The sequence below is a fragment of the Anomaloglossus baeobatrachus genome, chromosome 4 (assembly GCF_048569485.1).
Source record: "Anomaloglossus baeobatrachus isolate aAnoBae1 chromosome 4, aAnoBae1.hap1, whole genome shotgun sequence".
Classification (NCBI taxonomy): Eukaryota; Metazoa; Chordata; class Amphibia; order Anura; family Aromobatidae; genus Anomaloglossus; species Anomaloglossus baeobatrachus.
In genome coordinates, this window is record NC_134356.1 from 163,368,562 (window position 1) to 163,386,333 (window position 17,772).

Here is a 17,772-nt window from a genome sequence, read left to right on the forward strand (position 1 = left end):
TCAAAAACATTAATTGAGGAAGAGGAACAGAATGGGATGGTCAGGACTTAATCAGAAAACAAGCAGGGGTGAAATGCGGATCGGCCAATGAGGTACATAAACAGCAAGCAGGAAACGCAGTCAGGTAACAAGCACACAAACTCATAAAACTGAACTGGGGGTAACAGTAACAAGAGGTTCATAGTTTTGTCTGGCAGTGGTCTGCAGACAGGAGGGGCCTAAAAAGGGTGTGGTGTCTTCCCATTGGGACCAGAGTACAAATTGATTGAGTGGACTACGTTGGTGACTTAACAGCCGTGTGCGGCAATGATGCAAACCTGTCTGCGGCCCTTCGTCGGGGCAATGTGACACACGGGCCTTGTATGGCTCACGTGTTGAATCTGATTCTCCAGCAATTTTTAAAATACCATCCCGGCCTACATGGCCTTGTGCAGCGGGCACGCTGCTATATGCTCACTTTCATCCTTCGCACCCAGCAGCTCAACAACTTTCATCGCTCCTGAAGTCTTAGGGTCTGGCGGTTAAACGCCTGAAATGCGATGTTCTGACACGCAGGAATTGGAATCTGCACATGTTGCAGCGTCTGTGGCAGCACCGCAGAGCCCTGCTGAAATACGGTCTAACGTATACCCTGGGCTAACTTGATCCAGAGGTGGTGCAGATCACGCTGCTGGAGTGGTGTCAGATCAAGGACCTATGCACCCTTCTACACAGTTTCCAAATGTCGACGAAGATGTTTAGCACTGGCAATGCCATTCTCAGCGTGACAATTCTGGTCATCTACATGATGGAGCACACTGTAAGCATTATTCTGAGTCAGGTATTGATCCAAGAGGAAGGTGAGGAAGTACAGGAGGAGTCATATGCAGAAGGGATAATAAGATCTACAAGGTCCATACGGTAAGCGGCACCTAGGCAGCAGTTATGGTGGGGGATAGGGATTAACAAGGGCGCATAGTATCAGCAAAAATTGTTGAGGAAGGTGCAGGAGCCATGAAGAAATGGAGGACGAACTTGCGATGGGCATGGAAGACTCAGCAGATGAGTGAGAGCTTGCTCACATTTCGGTAGGGCGAGGTTGGGGGGAGAGGGCAGAGGAAGGAGGCACGATTCTCACCTCTCTGCCACCAACACACCAAGGACTTGGTCCTCCTGGATGCACAAGACACATGAGCGTCTTCTTGCTGCACTACCTACAACATGACCCTCGGATTGTACGAATTCGAAGTAATGCTAACTACTGGGTTGCCACACTGTTAGATCCCCGGTACAAGACAAAATTTGGCGAAATAATTCCTGCCATATAAAGGGACGCACGTGTACAGGAGTATCTTCAGAAGGTGTTACGCAATCTTCGATCTGCTTTTCCACTAAACACCAGTGCTGCACAGAGTGAATCTCAACGGTTTGTCATGGATAGGAGGAAATGGTCTTTTACTTGTCCACATCTGAGGGACTGAGGGCTGGCTGTTGTGCTGAGATGCCATTGAGTACGGTGTCCCTGCAGAGTTGCACTTTTGGTCATATACAAAATGAGTTGAAAAAGGACAGATGCGGGTGAAAAGGGGAACAGGTGTGTTGGAAAGGGGAAAAAAGTTTTGGTCCGTGGGTTTGGTGGTTAAGCAAAAGTAACATTTGATGAAGAAACACCATCTGTTACGGTGGGACTGGCAGATTTGGATAAGGTGGCATATACTATGTTACCGCTATATAACGAAAATTAATAAGAAAAGAAAGAGAAAGGTATATATCCCCATCAGCAGTCAGTGTCCACCGTGCTCCCAGATGGAAAAGGAGAGGTTGGCAACTGGAAGGTTCGGTGGAGGATACAGAGCTGTGTGGCTATGAAACTAATAGTAGCCTGAACCAAGTTAGACGCCACTCGGATCTTGAGACTGGGAGCCCTGTTAGCGTCACAGGGTCCACACGACCACCCAGCCCAGGAACTCCCTGTTAACATCACAGGGGCTATTCAGTACGCTGACAGTGTGCATTGGGGCCACACCTGTGAACAGCAGGCGCATCAGCAGCAGCAGGCCTGTTAATGCCACTGGGCTGCACAAGCAGGACTTGTAGGACAGGAGCTGGTCTTAACCGTTCTGTGTTACCAACTGTGGTGGCAGCCTGCATCGACGCCCTATCCCTGCCTACCTCTGGCCTAAAGCCGCAATGGGTTCAACACATGGAGGTGTGCATAATAGAAGACTGCGCACCTCCTTGTTGTCTCCAGCCCCTTCTATAACCTGGGTCCGCCCCAAACCAGGGTGGACCACAATGCACCTCCTGGAGACAAAAGCAGAGTGATACGTCATGAGTGGCATAACTAGCGTCCTATTTGGAACCGCAACTTCAATGATGACCTCATGGCTGTCATGACCCAAACACCTCACCAGTCATCGTCTGACCATCAATAATGAGGTGACAAGTCATAGGGGCGTGCCTCTGCAAGCCATTTGGGAGTGGCCTGGCCACATCGTCAGGACACCTGATGCCCTGTGGTCTAAATGGGCCCCCCACATCAGGGGCAGGGCCAAAGAGTTCATTACCGGACCTAGTTTCTGATGCAGTAAGTGCCTGACCATGGTCAGTTGCATGAAATACAGTCTCTGAAAAAAGACTATCAGCTTTAGCATGGTGTCTATGCACAACACAGGACTTAGACCCGGCACGGAGTGCAAGTACCTGTGCAAAGAGGCTTTTCGCACTAAGTGTGGGAGCATGCGCTGTAGCCTGAAATGAAGACTTAGCCTCAGGAATGGCACAGTCAGGCTGAGCATACTCACTAGGCGAAACACTGGAGTTAGGCTGCGGCTGGGGTAAATCGGCACACACATGCGCACTAGCTGCCTCTCCACACTTAGACGTGGAGGAGAAAGCAGCCAGCTAGACAACCCGAGGCACAGGCCTAAATGGCAGCTGATGCCTGGGCGCAACTGAAACCGCAGCAGGCTGCTTGCGTTTAAGGCGTCACCGTTTTGTAACAACAAATACCATCCAAAAGAACAGGTGTACTTCTTCCCATGGATAATCTGATATGATCCCTTTTTTCATGGACACGACCATCGCTAACAAATGTAGATGAGGCCAAATCAGCAGCTGCTTCAATGGATCTGAATTGCTCCATAAAGTGGCCTCTCCTCCACCCCCATTTCAAGATCCCAAATACTCCATTCCTCTGTGGTGTCAATCCAATTGCACTTGCTTCCTAACAGCTCTCAAGTTTCCACCAGCCCTGCTGAGTATGGGGTGACAGAGATGGTTGAGTTTGCATAGCTGTTCAGTCGCACTATAGCCTGGGAATCAGAGGTCTGCTCCAAAGCTGCAATGAGTACAGACAAGGAAGTTATTATTATTTTTATTATTATTGATTTATAGAGCACCATTGATTCCATGGTGCTGTACATGAGAAGGGGGTTACATACAGAATACATATACAAGTAACTATAGACAGACTGGTACAGAGGGAAGAGGGCCCTGCCCTTGCGGGATTACATTCTAAAGGATTTTTGGGAGGAGACAGTAGGAGTTATTTAGGTTGAGCGTCAAGTACGTATGGTGGTGGTGTCATTGAAGGTTATAGTCATTTCTGAACAGATGAGTTTTCAGATTCAGTTTGAAGCTTGCGTGTGTAGCAGATAATCTAACGTGTTGAGATAGCGAGTTCCATGAGACAGGGGAAATGATCTGCGCAGATAGCCTGAAGCTTTGTGACTGGGATCCAGGCCCCGATGAAGAAGGTGCTGAGCCTAATCTACACCCTCATTTCCAAAAAGTAAATCCTCCTGGTGGAGACAATGGGGAACATGATGAGGAGCACAGATACCTGATTGGAAGGACAACTTTACTATTCGGTCAGGGCAGGAAGAGGTTGTCTCAGAGGACTCAGGACGAGGGGAATGAAAACACACAGGGTTATTGATGAGGTTGGAGACAACACTTACTGTCAAACCAAAGTCAGCCAGTCGATGAGGCCAGCAGAGGAGGTGGAGGAGGATGCTACTGACGACGAGGTTACGTTGCGTCTTCCTGGCCAGAGACAAAGTACTGGAAGCACGTCAACAACTGAATCCTGGACCACAACTTTGACTCTGAGCAGATGTCGTGTTGGCTATGCAGGTCGCATGGGCTGTAAGCCTTTCCTAACCTATGAATTTTTGGACATCGCAAAGGATCACCAAAGTCATGGAATCTGTAAGATTTGTCAACAATCTGTAAGTAGAAGGCAAAAACTCACACTTTTGAGTACTTCCTCCATGAAGTATCACATGGATGTGAATTGACAGCGTGAAGGTGTATTGCTCAGCTTTAGCAACTGTCAACGCAATATGCTTATTTGCCGTTCATTGCATGCATTGTTGCAGACTACACACAAGGGGCTGCTGTTTTTTTTGGATCTGCCTTTGGTCACTATAGCAATAGAAAATTGCTCTTTGGGGGTGGACTTGGAGATGCTGTCTATGAACAGAAGGAAAAGCTAAAGGTGTGTGTTACAGCAAGGAGCCACCGCGGAAACACTGCGTTCAATTGTGAGGGGAGTTGTGTTGTACTTTGATGATGAGCACTGTAACGTCAGTGAGCAGCATCCTGTGCCACAGACCAACATTCTTACGGTGCTGTCTATACTGTTTACCGTGAGAGGAGCGTAAAGTCTGTATTTCTGGCAACTGGACATCACAGTACCCGGGTACGGTAGGCTGTGCCCAGACAATAATGCGGGCACGCAACACTTTGTTTTATTAGCAAAACACATATCTGTTCTGGGTAGCCGGACTATATAGACAATAAGACTTGCTGCCTCTGCACTGTCAAATTGTCACGTACAGTTTAAATCATAGAGGGACAGCAACACATGTTTGCATTGACTGTTGCTTTTCAAGATTTCCATGACTGTGTTGCAGAGCTGTGTGGTTTGCATTCACACTGTTGTCATCTGCATTATCTGTGAGGCTTCAGCTAACAAGGGTATTCAGGGGGGGTCATGTGTTTTGTCTATGTTTAGGTAGATAACTTGGAAGCTCTTGTGATGCGCCACTGGTAAGTCGTGTTCGCACACACACACACACACACACACACACACGCACAAACACACAATTACTGCTACACAGAGGGATTAGCAGGTAGTAGGCAACAGAATAGATTGTTCAATTATTTTAATTGTATGCATGGTTCTTATTGTTTGTTTTGGTAAAGTTAAACAATCATTTATCAACCCAACTGCCTAGAGTCCTTTTCCTTTTGCCTGGTTTTGCTGCATACTGGGGAGCCCACCCTGTACACGACTTAAAATGAAGCATAAGTCGCAATGTGAATTTCACTGTGCTACAATGCGGCCTAGCGTGCCTGTGCAACCACCGCCTGCCCCATCAAGTGCATCTGCGTGCACTTCATCCTCTGTGACTGTGGGGACAGCAGTCACACATGGTTTTTCACACTGAACTTCCACTCCTTAACCCGCAACAGGGAGTGTGATTGGCAGGTCATCACTTGTTTTGGAAGTGGAAACAGAAGGTATTGTTGAGCTGTCAGACATCGAGAGAACCATCATTGGATGCAGGCTACATTATATTCACGCCTGCACCTTCATCACAGATTGCCTGGACTACCTGCAGTTAATAATTGTATTCCAGAAATGGAAAGGAGTGTAGAATGCACATGTGTTGTACCTTGCTTGGCAGCAAAGGAACACTAACTTAGTATTCCAGACAATTTTAGGAAGGCAGAAAAAGAGTCAGCTCTTTGTGCAAATTAAATAGCGTGGCAAAAGTGGACAGATGGGTACAGTGGCCGTGTTCTGTGGGTACCAGGACAGTAAAAGAAGCCTCACTTTCTATCCCTCCTAATGATCAAATGCAGCAAGGAATTCCCTGAGTTTGCTATAAAATTAGCATAGCAAAATGTGCATGAGGGTAGAATGCAGAGGTGCTTGAGATTGCTTGGCACCAGTGGCACAATAAAGGAGTCCTACAGGCATTTTTTGTATACCACTAAGTTGCAGTATTTTTTCCTATCATTATAGCTTATTAAAAACAGAGCAGGAGGGTGTCATGCAGAGGTGCTAGAAATAGCTTGGCACCAGTGGGGCACTAATGGTATACAACAGCCAGTTCTATGATGCCACTAAATGGCAGTATTTTTTGCTATCATTATAGCTTATTAAAAACAGAGCAGGAGGGTGTCATGCAGAGGTGCTAGAAATAGCTTGGCACCAGTGGGGCACTAATGGAATACAACAGCCAGTTCTATGATGCCACTAAATGGCAGTATTTTTTGCTATCATTATAGCTTATTAAAAACAGAGCAGGAGGGTGTCATGCAGAGGTGCTAGAAATAGCTTGGCACCAGTGGGGCACTAATGGAATACAACAGCCAGTTCTATGATGCCACTAAATGGCAGTATCTTTTGCTATCATTATAGCTTATTAAAAACAGAGCAGGAGGGTGTCATGCAGAGGTGCTGGAAATAGCTTGGCACCAGTGGGGCACTAATGGAGTACAACAGCCACTTCTTGTATGCCACTAAGTTTACTCAATTTTTGGTATTATAATGTATTAGTAACAATGAGTTTGAGTGTGCAATGCAGGCAGACGTGCTGCAAATATCTTTGCACTAGTGGGACTAGACAAAAGTCCAATAGCCACGTTTAGGATGCCACTAGGTACACTCAGTGTTTGCTAGTATAATGGCTTAGTTATAATGTGTTTGAGTGTGCAATGCAGGCAGACGTGCTGCAAATATCTTTGCACTAGTGGGACTAGACAAAAGTCCAATAGCCACGTTTAGGATGCCACTAGGTTCACTGAGTGTTTGCTAGTATAATGGCTTAGTAACAATGAGTTTGAGTGTGCAATGCAGGCAGACGTGCTGCAAATATCTTTGCACTAGTGGGACTATACAAAAGTCCAATAGCCACGTTTAGGATGCCACTAGGTACACTGAGTGTTTGCTAGTATAATGGCTTAGTAACAATGAGTTTGAGTGTGCAATGCAGGCAGACGTGCTGCAAATATCTTTGCACTAGTGGGACTATACAAAAGTCCAATAGCCACGTTTAGGATGCCACTAGGTGCACTGAGTGTTTGCTAGTATAATGGCTTAGTAACAATGAGTTTGAGTGTGCAATGCAGGCAGACGTGCTGCAAATATCTTTGCACTAGTGGGACTAGACAAAAGTCCAATAGCCACGTTTAGGATGCCACTAGGTACACTCAGTGTTTGCTAGTATAATGGCTTAGTTATAATGTGTTTGAGTGTGCAATGCAGGCAGACGTGCTGCAAATATATTTGCACTAGTGGGACTAGACAAAAGTCCAATAGCCACGTTTAGGATTCCACTAGGTTCACTGAGTGTTTGCTAGTATAATGGCTTAGTAACAATGAGTTTGAGTGTGCAATGCAGGCAGACGTGCTGCAAATATCTTTGCACTAGTGGGACTATACAAAAGTCCAATAGCCACGTTTAGGGTGCCACTAGGTACACTGAGTGTTTGCTAGTATAATGGCTTAGTTATAATGTGTTTGAGTGTGCAATGCAGGCAGACGTGCTGCAAATATCTTTGCACTAGTGGGACTAGACAAAAGTCCAATAGTCACGTTTAGGATGCCACTAGGTTCACTGAGTGTTTGCTAGTATAATGGCTTAGTAACCATGAGTTCTAGTGTGCAATGCAGGCAGACGTGCTGCAAATATCTTTGCACTAGTGGGACTAGACAAAAGTCCAATAGCCACGTTTAGGATGCCACTAGGTTCACTGAGTGTTTGCTAGTATAATGGCTTAGTAACAATGAGTTTGAGTGTGCAATGCAGGCAGACGTGCTGTAAATATCTTTGCACTAGTGGGACTATACAAATGTCCAATAGCCACGTTTAGGATGCCACTAGGTACACTGAGTGTTTGCTAGTATAATGGCTTAGTTATAATGAGTTTGAGTGTGCAATGCAGGCAGACGTGCTGCAAATATCTTTGCACTAGTGGGACTATACAAAAGTCCAATAGCCACGTTTAGGATGCCACTAGGTACACTGAGTGTTTGCTAGTATAATGGCTTAGTTATAATGAGTTGGAGTGTGCAATGCAGGCAGACGTGCTGCAAATATCTTTGCACTAGTGGGACTAGACAAAAGTCCAATAGCCGCGTTTAGGATGCCACTAGGTACACTGAGTGTTTGCTAGTATAATGGCTTAGTTATAATGAGTTTGAGTGTGCAATGCAGGCAGAGGTGCTGCAAATATCTGTGCACTACTGGGACTATACAAAAGTCCAATAGCCGCGTTTAGGATGCCACTAGGTACACTGAGTGTTTGCTAGTATAATGGCTTAGTTATAATGAGTTTGAGTGTGCAATGCAGGCAGAGGTGCTGCAAATATCTGTGCACTACTGGGACTATACAGAAGTTCAATAGCCACGTTTAGGATGCTACTAGGTACACTCAGTGTTTGCTAGTATAATGGCTTAGTTATAATGAGTTGGAGCGTGCAGAGGACAGGAGGGTACAGTGCCAGGGTTGTGGGGCTCTGGGTAGAGGAATGGAAGCCTGCCTTTCTATTCCCTCCTAATGGGGAAATGCAGTGACGAAATCCCTGACCTTAGCTACACAGATGCTGTCTCTGTTTTCAGGACCTGTCATCTATAGCTCTGACCCTGCCGGTACGAGCCCTTAAAAGGACTGATAGAAAGTGCTATCCCTAAGCTGTCTAGCGCTGTGTATGGAGCGTATACAGCAGTATCGGCGATAGGACTCAGGACGGAGCTGCGCCAGTGATGTCTGACACCAAGGACGCAGAAGGCAGATAATGCCGTGCTGGAGGAAAATGTCCGGTTTTATAATGCAGGGACATGTGACATGGACATCCTATCACACATGCCGTTGCTTCTCTGGCTAAAAGTCCACTTAGCTGTGTGTGTGTCTGGGATTGGCTGACATAATGGCCCTCCCCACTACATGCGCGCGCTTAGGGAAGGAAGACAAGGAAAAAAAAAAAAAAAATGGCGATCGCCATTATACAAACAGGAGTGATCTGAAGGCGCTGTTCACGCACACTATACACTGAAATTTCATAATAGTGTGAGTCACAGAGTGACTTACACTATTACAGCGGAAAGCCAGCTAGGAATTAGCTGTTTTTTTGCTGCTAGAACCGTTCTCGAACGTTTCTAGAACTATCGAGCTTTTGCAAAAAGCTCGAGTTCTAGTCCGATCTAGAACAGGCCCCAAAATCACTCGAGCCTAGAACTGGAGAACCTCGAACCTCGAACCGCGCTCAACTCTAGTTACGATGTTGTTCCTCGTTCCAGCGGCAGCACACATCGCTGTGTGTGAAGCCGCAGTAGCGAGGAACATCTCCTACCTGTGTCCCGGCCGCCAATGCGGAAGGAAGGAGGTGGGCGGGATGTTTACGTCCCGCTCATCTCTGCCCCTCCGCTTCTATTGGCCGCCTGCGGTGTGACGTCGCTATGATGCCGCACGACCCGCCCCCTTAATAAGGAGGTGGGTCGCCGGCCAGAGCGACGTCACAGGGCAGGTGAGTGCATGTGAAGCTGGCGTAGTGATAATGTTCCCTAAGCCAGCTATCACCATGATATCGCAGCTGCGATGGGGGCGGGGACTATCGCGCTAGGCATCGCAGCATCGGCTTGTGTTGTCGTAGTGTGCGAAGGGCCCCTTGGTTCTTAGCCCCATATACAAAAATAATAAAGGCCCTGTATAATACTTTTAACCACTTAACTGTGAGGTCCGAAACTAAGGTTGACTTTAATCCTAAATATCTAACCATGTAGTGTAATAATTAGGGATGATCAAATACCAAAATATTCGACTTCACGAATATCCGATGAATAGGTTGCCACTATTCGACTATTCGCGAATATTCGATGCGCAATGTAAGTCTATGGGAAACCCGAATAATTTCATGTTGGACCTAACGTCGAGCTGTGGTGAGGAGAAGGCTGAAATGGATTGCAAAAGGCAAAAACAGTATGGGTACAGCCTGTAGAAGGTGCCTGACTGCATTTCTGGTGTCTTTGAATAACGCGCTCAGAGCAGTACGTGGCGTTTACGTAGTCACCAGAATAGCTCTCAAACCAAAGTAAAAGAGGGGAAATTGAGAAGGAACAGTTTGTAGTGCCTAATCACTTTAATAAAACATAAAATCAAGCCCCGACCTAAAATAAAAACACTTTAGCATATGTTCACACGTTTCGTTTTTTACATTTTCTCCCTTTTTCGATTAGAAAGGGCTCTAACTTAGGGCTTATTCAGATGACGATTCCGTCTGTCCTGTTCAGTTCCTGTTTTTTTGCGGACCTACTGACAGGACCATCTTTTTCAATGTCTTTTGTGTAGGATCGGATGGCACACAGAAGCACTTCCGTGTGCATCCGATCAGATCATACTAAAAAAACACATTGGATGCCGTATGTCCGTTCCGCTATTATGGAACATGTAATATTCTGATCCGTAATAATGGACTGTGACTCAATACAAGTCAATGGGTCCGCAAAATCCTCGGAAGCCGCACGGAATCACTTTCGTGTGACTTCTGTCGGGTGCCCCTGCAATCTGTGTCCCGCTCCTGCCCCACAGTGCCCCACTGCAGTGTGTCAGCAGATGCCTGCACTGCAATGTCAGCATCTTCTCAGACAGCAGTGCGGGGATGATGAGCGCTGCCGTCAGAAGGTTGGATGAGATCATTACCTTCTTTGACAATCTCCTGCACTCCTGACATCAGCACTTGTCACTGCCTTCTATGCTCGCCGCATTCTCACATCACCTCTCGCGGGCAGCCCGAGACTGTGACTAGCGGTGACGTCACGGGCCACTCACGATACTTCCTTGTGAACAAGGCGGTCATTGAAGTCAGTGGCGAGCGCTGACGTCAGGAGGGCAGGACTTCATCACCACAGGTAATGTTCCTAGCTAACCTCTTGAAGTCAGCGATGGTCATCCCTTGCGGTGACCTGGCCTGACCTCATGATGTTAGCTCAGGTCACTGCACTGCTCTCCCAGTCAATGGGGAACATTCTGTTCTTCATTAACTGGGACAGTGAGTATGGATCGTCGTGTGACCCTTTTTGGATTACTGCAGACCCGGATTTGATTGTTTGGTTTTTTTTTCCCAATAAATTGGTGAAACAGGGAATGTTTTTGGGAGTGTTTTTTCAAATAAATTTTTTTTTGTTATTTATTTATTTTTTATTACTGACTGGGTTATGATGTCGGGTATCTGATAGACGCCGTGACATCACTAACCCCAGGGCTTGATGCCAGGTGACATTACACATCTGGTATCAACCCCATATATTACCCCGTTTGCCACCGCACCAGGGCAACGGAATTAGATGAGGCGAACCACCAGAATTGGCGCATCTAATGGATGCGCCACTTCTGGGGCAGCTGCGGCCTACTATTTTTAGGCTGTGGAGTGTCCAATAACGGTGGACGTCCCTAGTCTGAGAATATCAGACCACAGCTGTCCACTTTTCCTTGTCTGGTGATCCAATTTGGGGGGGACCCCACGTTTTTTGTTTTAAATTATTTATTTAACTTAACATAAAAGCGTGGGATGCCCTCTGTTTTGGATTACCAGCCAAGGTGAAGGTGTAACCTGTGGTCTGCAGGCTGCAGCCGTCTGCTTTACCCGAGCTGGCTACAAAAAATAGGCCAGGCCCCACATCATTTTTTTTTAATTATTTATTTTTTTGGCTAAATACAAGGCTAAGCCACCTTTAGTGCCACATGAAAAGCACCAAAGGGCGCAAAATTACAATATGCTGGGGAGTGGGACATTATATATGTCTTTCTCATCTATTATCTATCTCTCTAGCCATCCCTCTATCTACCGTATTTTTCGGACTATAAGATGCACTTTTTTTCCCCCAAATGTTGGGGGAAAGTGGGGGGTGCATCTTATAGTCTGAATGTGGCTGCGGGGAATGAGGGTGCTGCGGTGGAGCTGGTCATTGGGGGCATGAGCAGGCTGTAGCAGCCTGCCGTGACCACGTGAGTCCGCTCATTTCATATGCACGCCCATCCTCCCGCCCATCATTTCCCAGCGCTGAAGCCGGCACTGAGAGGTGGGCGGGATGATGGGCGGGGGGTGCGTGCATAATTAACAGCCGGCTCGCATGATCACCCCTGGCAACTGCAGCCTGGAGTGATCATGTGTGGCTATATTCACTGCCCCCCATCATCATCATCAGCACAGGGGGCAGTGAATAAGTACGGTATACTCACCGGCCACGATTCCTGCAGCACTGTGATGTCCTCTTGTCTGTGCTGGTGGCGACCGTCACCGTTGTCTGCAGCATCGCTTGTCTTCCTGTCTGCCGGCCAGCTGATCTATGTAGAGAGCGGTGAGCACAGCGATGATGTAATTGCTGTGCGCATCGCTAGTTTCCACACAGGTCAGCTGACAGGCAGACAGGAGGACAAACGATGCTGCAGACAACGGTGACGGCTCCACACTCCAGCAGCGCTGCTGCCGGCACTGACAGGAGGAGGAGCGATGCTGCATGGAGCGAGGAAAGGTGAGTATAAACGTTTATTTTTTTTGTGTGCCACAGGATACAGGCCATATAGCAGGATGGATGGGGGTAAATAGCAGGATGGGGGTATATAGCAGGAAGGGGGTATATAGCAGGATAAGGGCATATACCAGGATGGCGCTATGTAGCAGAATGGGGGCTATACCATGATGGCGGTATACAGCAGGATGGGAATATATACCATGATGGCGGTATATAGCAGGATGGGAATATATACCAGGATGGGGGGCATATATACAAGGATGGGAATCATATATACAAGGATGGGGATCATTACCAGGATGGGGTATCTATCTATCCCTCTATCTAACTATACCTCTATCTATCTATCTATCTATCTATCTATCTATCTATCTATCTATCGGTATTTATTCATTCATTCATTCATTCATTCATCCATCCCTCTATCTCTTTGTCTCTCTATCTATCCAGCCATCTATCTATCCATCTCTATATCTATCTATCTATTCATCTTTCTAGCTGCTTCCGTATTGTGTTCCACAAAAAAACATTGAAGGCACACGGATGACACACGGACCCTATATGGAACGGAAAGGATGTCATACGGATGCCAAACGGATGCATCCGTGAACAAACAAGATCGTTTTTTGCGGACTGCAAAAATGGAACGGTCGTCTGAATTTAGCCTTATACATTATATTGGTGTCTGTCTCGCACCTCCTCTTTTGGGACATATTTGACAGCACTTTAAAAGGTCAGCTACAGTGTGCCCGTTGGGATGATGGCCTTGCCCTCCTCCTCCACCAACACCCCAACTATTCAAATGTAGAAAGGGCCACTGGCTGTCCTCAAATCTCAGACTTCTTAGGGCCCTCAGGTGGGCCCTGTAACATACATTGGGGAGGGACGGCAGTCATTTATAGTTTTCTGCGTCCCCTATGTCATTAGTGTGAAAGTTGGAATGCGTACTCCATAACACTTTACAGTGCTGTTGGTAATGTGGCCATTTGGGTGTTGGCCTTGCTCTCCTCCTCCACCAACACTACCAGCTCCAGTGGCCCTCTATTCAAATTTTATTCAAATTACTTATCCTTAAGAAGGTGATAAGAGTTAATGTTCATGTGACGCCACCTGCGGGTTGCGGTTAAGGATGGAGAACCGCCGCTGCTGAATGTGGGTACTCCAAGGGCTGGTGGTGATTGCAGCAATGGTGTTAGGCCCTTCTCAGGTAGGGCCGTGCCTGGGAGATGTAACAGGGTAATAAAGGAGACCATGCCAAGTTGTCTTTAATAGTCTCTACTTACTTGGACCAGGGTTTACTGGTTCAGGTCCCTTGGAGTATCAGTGCTAATGTAGTGACCCAGTTTGCTCTGTCCCCGGTTGGTTGGGTCTCCTCCGTAGCGTAGAGCATTTGGGGCCCGACTGTCCCTTTTGGGGTACAGTCTCCTTTTCCGTACGGCAGCCAGTGCGGACCCTGTGGGGAGGTAAGTGTCCGAACCCCGATCCTGGTTTACTGCTGATGCCCCCGGATTATTTGGTTCAGTGACGTCCATGAAAGTGTCCTCACTGGGCAGGTATTTATCAAGCCGTGTAGAACTGGCGCCTGATCTAGGGCCCTGTGCGTGCTCCGGTCCCAGCGGTATCGCCTGTACCCGACCTGGCGACCTCTCTCCCGTACCCCCAGGGTCACCGTTGCACAGACCCAGCTCAGGCACGTCTGCACACCTTTCTGTGTCAAAGGAAGGCTGGATCCAGCATCAAAAAAAATCCATAGTTAAAAAATACAGCTTTATTGAAAATATATATATAAAAATATACAGAAGGCGTATATATTTATAGCAGAGGGATGGGGCAAACTGCATGAAACACCTTACGCGTTTCGGACGGTGAAATTTAAAAACAGTTCTTAGTCATAGGTGTTGAAGCAAAGAGAAAACATGTTATATGCTCAAGGGTAAGATTCACAATGGAAGTAGGGAACGCCTCTCAGTGGGGGAGGGAGGGAGGAGAGAGAAACATCACAGCTGATACATCATGCAGAGGAAGATAAACAACAGGGCTTATATATGAAAGGGTATATACTGAAATATAAAACCTAATTATTGAAACCGCTTATTATAACTGAATGGGTGGTATTAATGCATGTATTAAAAGGAACATAAAAAGGTGTTAACATTAATGATGGATATGGAAAATATAGTGATATATGTTATTTTATATTTTTACGTGTATTCACGTGATTATATCGTACATATATCATAAAACATATATATATATATATATATATATATATATATATACTGAAATGGTAAGAGCTGTAATATATGGTTGATAAATGCATATTTGTATCATGCAAAAAAAATAAATAAATAAAATCATGCGATAAAAAAAACGCATGTGTGTTATGTGCGGTATTCAATGATTGTGTATGATAATAATAACGCTTGTCAAATAAAGTATATTTATTTGTTATGTTGTGGAGTATATCTAAAATCTGAGCAGTAGTTTGTTTTAACGTGTGTGCACGTGATTGTATCGTACATGTTATAAATACATGTATACAGTCATATGTTAAAGTTTGGGCACCCCTATTAATGTTAACCTTTTTTCTTTATAACAATTTGGGTTTTTGCAACAGCCATTTCATTTTCATATATCTAATAACTGATGGACTGAGTAATATTTCTGAATTGAAATGAGGTTTATTGTACTAACAGAAAATGTGCAATCTGCATTTAAACTAAATTTGACAGGTGCATAAGTATGGGCACCCTTATCAATTTCTTGTTTTGAACACTCCTAACTACTTTTTACTGACTTACTGAAGCACTAAAATGGTTTTGTAACCTCATTGAGCTTTGAACTTCATAGGCAGGTGTATCCAATCATGAGAAAAGGTATTTAAGGTGGCCACTTGCAAGTAGTTCTCCTATTTGAATTTCCTATGAAGAGTGGAATCATGGGCTCCTCAAAACAACTCTCAAATGATCTGAAAACAAAAATTATTCAACATAGTTGTTCAGGGGAAGGATACAAAAAGTTGTCTCAGAGATTTAAACTGTCAGTTTCTACTGTGAGGAACATTGTAAGGAAATGGAAGAACACAGGTACAGTTCTTGTTAAGCCCAGAAGTGGCAGGCCAAGAAAAAAATCAGAAAGGCAGAGAAGAAAAATGGTGAGAACAGTCAAGGACAATCCACAGTCACCTCCAAAGACCTGCAGCATCATCTTGCTGCAGATGGTGTCACTGTGCATCGGTCAACAATACAGCGCACTTTGCACAAGGAGAAGCTGTATGGGAGAGTGATGCAAAAGAAGCCGTTTCTGCAAGCACGCCACAAACAGAGTCGCCTGAGGTATGCAAAAGCACATTTGGACAAACCAGTAACATTTTGGACGAAGGTCCTGTGGACTGATGAAACAAAGATTGAGTTTTTTGGTCATACAAAAAGGCGTTATGCATGGAGGCAAAAAAACACGGCATTTCAAGAAAAGCACTTGCTACCCACAGTAAAATTTGGTGGCGGTTCCATTATGCTTTGGGGCTGTGTGGCCAATGCCGGCACTGGGAATCTTGTTAAAGTTGAGGGTCGCATGGATTCAACTCAGTATCAGCAGATTCTTGACAATAATGTGCAAGAATCAGTGACAAATGTTGAAGTTACGCAGGGGATGGATATTTCAGCAAGACAATGGTCCAAAACACCGCTCCAAATCAACTCAGGCATTCATGCAGAGGAACAATTACAATGTTCTGGAATGGCCATCCCAGTTCCCAGACCTGAATATCATTGAACATCTGTTGGATGATTTGAAGCGGGCTGTCCATGCTCGGCGACCATCAAACTTAACTGAACTGGAATTATTTTGTAAACAGGAATGGTCAAAAATATCTTCATCCAGGATCCAGGAACTCATTAAAAGCTACAGAAAGCGACTAGAGGCTGTGATTTTTGCAAAAGGAGGATCTACAAAATATTAATGTCACTTTTATGTTGTGGTGCCCATACTTATGCACCTGTCAAATTTAGTTTAAATGCAGATTGTACATTTTCTGTTAGTACAATAAACCTCATTTCAATCCATAAATACTACTGAGTCCATCAGTTATTAGATATATGAAACCCAAATTGTTATAAAGAAAAAAGGTTAACATTAATAGGGGTGCTCAAAACTTTTACATATGACTGTATATATACTGAAGTGATAAGGGCTATAATATATGGTCGATGAAAGCATATTTATATCATGTGATAAAAATCATGCGATAAAAATCGCATATGCGTTATGTGTAGTATTCAATTGCTATATGTGATAATAATAACGCTTATCAAGTAGAGTATATTTATTTGTTATAATGTTATAGAATATGTCTTAAATCTAAATAATAGCTTATGTTTTTTTGCGTATATGTACATAATTGTATCGTGCATGTGTTATGGATATATATGCTGAAGTAATAAGAGCCATAATTGTATGGTCGATACATATATGTTTATATTAGGAGCAAAAAAAAAAATCCATTAAAAAAAAAAAATAATCGCATATGCGGTATTTAATTGCTATATGTGATAACAATAACATATATGTTATTGCATTATAGAATATATCGCAAGTCTGAAAGGTAATTTAAACCTTTGGGGAAACGTGCATTTAATTTTAAAATCCGTTTAGCTTCAGTGTATAAAAGCTTCTGAAACCAGTCTCCGCCCCAATGAGGGCGGTTAACTCTTTCAATGCCGATGACCTTAAGAGCTAAAAAATCTCCATTAGGCTATGTGCACACGGTGCGTTTTTCTCGGCGTTTTTGCGCGTTTTTCGGGTGCGTTTTTGGCCTCAAAACTGCATGACTTTGCTTCCCCAGCAAAGTCTATGAGTTTTCATTTTTGCTGTCCCCACACAGCGTTTTTTTTTCAGCTGCGTTTTTGTGGTGTCACAAAAACGCAGCATGTCAATTATTCCCGCGTTTTTCACTGCGCTTTTCATCCATTGAGTTCAATGGGATGTTGAAAGACGCAATGAGAAACGCAAATAGCTGCGTTTTGGTGCGTTTCTAAGACCAAAAACGCAGCTATAAACGGAGGAGGTGGGTAGTAAAGTGACGTGTACAGGAAGAGGATTCCTTCTGTCAGTATACACAGAAGCGTGAATCCTCCCGGTACCGTCACCACCGCTTCCACCTCCCGTCCTGTGCATGTATGCTGCCGTGCGGCGCCATGTACAGGCAGGAGGTGGAAGCGGCTGCGAAAACAAAAGTTAACAGTAG

General features: G+C 45.1%; 1 long non-coding RNA gene across 1 annotated transcript in view; it reads left to right on the forward strand.

Moving 5' to 3' along the window:
* The window catches only part of LOC142301319 (uncharacterized), a 68,038-nt gene that overhangs the window by 11,196 nt on the left and 39,070 nt on the right, over positions 1-17,772 (forward strand). The gene's annotated exons all lie outside the window — the stretch shown is intronic.